The sequence below is a fragment of the Achroia grisella genome, unplaced genomic scaffold (genome assembly GCF_030625045.1).
Source record: "Achroia grisella isolate CSIRO2021 unplaced genomic scaffold, CSIRO_AGI_Agris_v1 utg509, whole genome shotgun sequence".
NCBI lineage: Eukaryota > Metazoa > Arthropoda > Insecta > Lepidoptera > Pyralidae > Achroia > Achroia grisella.
In genome coordinates, this window is record NW_026712902.1 from 1939643 (window position 1) to 1943983 (window position 4341).

A 4341-nucleotide genomic window follows, 5' to 3' on the forward strand; every position below is an offset into this window, starting at 1 on the left:
TAATTATTATTTATTATTTTCAACAGTTTGTGTGTGTGTGTGTGTGTGTGTGTGTGTGTGTGTGTGTGTGTGTGTGTGTGTGTGTGTGTGTGTGTGTGTAGATCAAAAGAGCTAAGTAATATTACAATATAACCTCAAATTATAGGAAATTATAAAAAGAATTGGAACTAATAAACAAAATGTAAGTAAAGTCACACACATATTTAATTCATGTCTTTATTTTAATATAATAATATAACCTCTTATAGAAAAATTGATAAAAAAATAATTTAAAAAAAACATGAAACAAAATAAAAAATGAGTGGTAATTTTTAATGTATTTTATTAATATATTTACAAAATATTTATATCCGTTGTCTAGTACCCATAGCACTGGTTCGCTTGGAATGTTGGCCCTGTATGGATAACCAGGGTGATTATATATATATATATAACCGTCTTATCGAAAAACGGGTGTAAATGTATTATACATATAAACCTTCCTAAAAAATTGAATTTTTACCTATTATAAAATATTTCAAAATCCGTTGCGTAGTTTTAAAGATTTAAGCATACATAGGGACGGATGCATGCAATTATTATATATATAGTAGCAACTCGCCCCGGCTTCGTTCGGGTGTACATGTATTATACATATAAACCTTCCTTTAGAATCACTCTATCTATTAAAAAAAACCGCTTCAAAATCCGTTGCGTAAAAGATTTAAACATACATAGGGATGGACAGACAGCGACAGCGACTTTGTTGTATACTATGTAATCATATATATATTTATTAATTTGCAATAATACTATACTGATTATGCTAACCATTGGGCGGAAGTTCGATACTGAAAAGCTGTAGCAATCTCCCAAGAACAACAGCCCGCTTACAACTTACTTAGTTTCCCTAACTCCATGCGGTTGTACGGCTATACTGCACTTACTTGTAGTTACTTGTAGTTATGTAATAATGTATTCTGGTTGTTACGTGGTAGTTAACTTTATAAGTACAGCGATTGTGTACTTTGTAACTATTTGTGTAAAATCTTATCAAAAACATAAATGTGAAATGACAGCCAAGTTCAATATTATGATATATGCCTTGACTGTTGACTTCAACGACAAAAGAAGTGAGATCTAAATGGGTGCCAAGTTCTATGGTCTGTCCTGAAATGTATTTAACAATATAAAATATAATTTTTTCTTATAACTTAGGATAATATACTGTAGCCTAAGGTCTGACTAGGCTAGTTTTCATAAAATTAAAAATTGTGTAAACTTAAATTATAATTAACACAAATCATGCATCAATTAATTCACATCAAAACAAAAAGTTAATATTTTTAATTAAACAATTTTTTTTTATTTAACTGAGTTAGAAAATAATCTGCTTATTAGTTATAAGCGGTATACAGGTATACAGTTACCTGTATACCTATATACCGCTTATAACTAATCATAATCTCAGGACAATTAACAACGCCATCTTGTCCCAAGCTAAGCAGAGCATGGTTTATGGGTACTTGACAATTTATATAAATACTTATAGATATATTTTTTTGTAAATACATACATAATATAGATAGGAAACATCCAGACTGCATGCATACAAATGTTTGTACCGTGAGATGAATCGAACCTGCGACCATCGGAAGTAAGCCGGTGTGTTTAACCGCTAGATTACCGAGGCCGTTAAATTTCATTTGATAAGAAAAATTACACAATTAAAATAGTACAGATCCAGTTTACATTAAATTTGAGAGAATTTAATACAAATCACCATAGGCTAGTGCGTATTTGTCAAAAAAAGAAAAAATATTATCAGCTATAATCTTAAAAGATCCGTCTGTGAGCAGCATCAAAGCAGCAGCATAAATAAATAAATAATTGTTCAAAGTACAGTGTCAAAATGATGATCAATCAACAGTTTCATTCATGCCAGAGTAAAATAATTAATCACATTTATCATTATCATTATAATTATATTTCGTTGTGACAGCAGTTTTCAGCCATTGAAAACATAATTAACCTCATAAAGTAGGTACAGGCTACATTAAATTTCAGCTGAAATTCAATAACAATCAACACACTTGTTCGTAAACTGGAGCTCATTTCATCGTTCATAACACACGCGTACGTTATAGTGAAGTCATATTCCATGATTGCATTTTTTCATTACCGATATTTTTCAAATTTCGAAGTGACCGCCGGCCGCAGCTGCCACCCATACAAAGATTTAAAAAAGTAAAATGGCGGGAAAGCAACAGAGTGAATACGCGTGCGTTAAAAACGTAAATAGTGAAGTTATATTCCATAACCGCACTATTTGATATTTATTATTCAAATTTCGAAGTGTCCGCCACGCTGTAGCAGCCAGTAGGCAGCGCAATGATTTAAAAAATTAAAATGGCGGGATACAGAGTGACCACGCGTGCGTTATAAAAGTAAATAGTGAAGTTATATTCCATAACCTCACTATTTTGATATTTATTTTTCAAATTTCGAACTGTCCGCCGCGCGGTACCAGTCAGTAGACAGCGCACTGATTTAAAAAGTAAAATGGCGGAAAAGCAACAGAGTGAACACACGTGCGTTAAAAACGTAAATAGTGAAGTTATATTTCATAACCGCACTATTTGATATTTATTATTCAAATTTCGAAGTGTCCGCCACGCTGTAGCAGCCAGTAGGCAGCGCAATGATTTAAAAAAGTAAAATGGCGGGAAAGCAACTATGTGTATCACAGTTTTATGATTGAGTTTATTTAAAATCGAGTGTGTTCAAAAACGTCATACAAGACACATGCGTACTTAACACACTCGGCACCATTACGCCTTCGTTCGGCTCGGGTTGAAATTCTCCCTCGTGTGTTATAACCACCATAACGCACTTATATTGTAATATACTATTACATAGGTACATATTGGTATAACGGTATTATTATATAGAAGATTCTAGAGATAAGCATAACAGTATTGTTAAACCCTCCTATTTATGGTATGGGTTCTAGAGAGTCATTACGTCAATGCTTTAAACAATCAAATATCCTCACCGTTGCCTCACAGTACATTTATGAAAATATTATGTATACAAGGAAAAATAGATAGTTTCAAAAACTTAAAGACTGTACAAGTAGAAAGTTACGTAATAAAAAATAAGGTAATTTTACCTAAATGCCGTCTGAACAAAGTTAGTAATTCATTTTATGGTAATTGCGTAAGATTTTATAGTAAACTGCCAGAGTCTACGCTAAATCTTACAGAGAGGCAATTCAAATCTTATATTAAACAAATGTTATGTAAAAAAGCCTATTATAAGATAGATGAATTTATAGATGATGCAATATATAGCAAGAATAAGTTTATTAACGGACAACGTTATAATTTTAATTTTCATACTGCTTTCTTGATATATGATAGCGTAGCGGCTCGTGTGTTGATAACCGCATGCATCCTTATTGTAAATGCGAATACTGTAACTACAATTTTTGTAGCTGTAAGGTGGACGTGTGAGAGATGAGTAGTCATGCTCACTAAAATGTCCAGACATGTTGGATGGTGTAGTGTGACGAGAATAGACAAGATAAAGAAAATACATCGAGCGCAGTGATGGCTGGCTCATCCGTCATACTGTGAAAGAGTGCTGCTTGTGGGTACTCGTCTGCTCTTATGCTAGGAATGATTTAATCTTATTGGATATTTATATTTGAATGAAAATTAGTGCTTGTTGGTAGTTTGTATTCACACCGACTTGTAAATGTAAGATACATGGACTGTTTAAAAGATGAATGATGAGAAAGTTTCTTGTCGTTAACTTGTGATGCGAACAGAGATGACGATGGTAGATAAAAAACATATTGTTATGACTATTTAAAAGTGCTTAAATTAAGTTTATTTGAATAAATGATTTTCTATTTGGTACAACGGTATTATTATATAGAAGATTCTAGAGATAAGCATAACAGTATTGTGAATCCCTCCTATTTCACCCTATTGCAGATTAACATTAGCAATTATTATTTATTCGGAACGCAGAATTATCTAAAGGAAGAATGAGCAAGAAACTTGTGTGTTGCTCTTTTGAATATTTTTTTTAATATATAATTACACAACAAGAAGTAAGGGGCATACGATAATCAACAATCTACATCTTTACAATCAATCAATGTAATGATGTAGTTTAGATATAAATACAAATAAAACGAAATTAAACTGGGTGATTTCGTTTGTAACCGGTTGAAAGTTATAGTAAAATAAAAATAACAGTTCCCGATTGGTTTTTTCGCGCGCACATCAGCAATAGGTTCCGTTCGGTGTTCTGATTAAAAAGTTTCAGTTGCAGGGAACTAATTTTGAAATT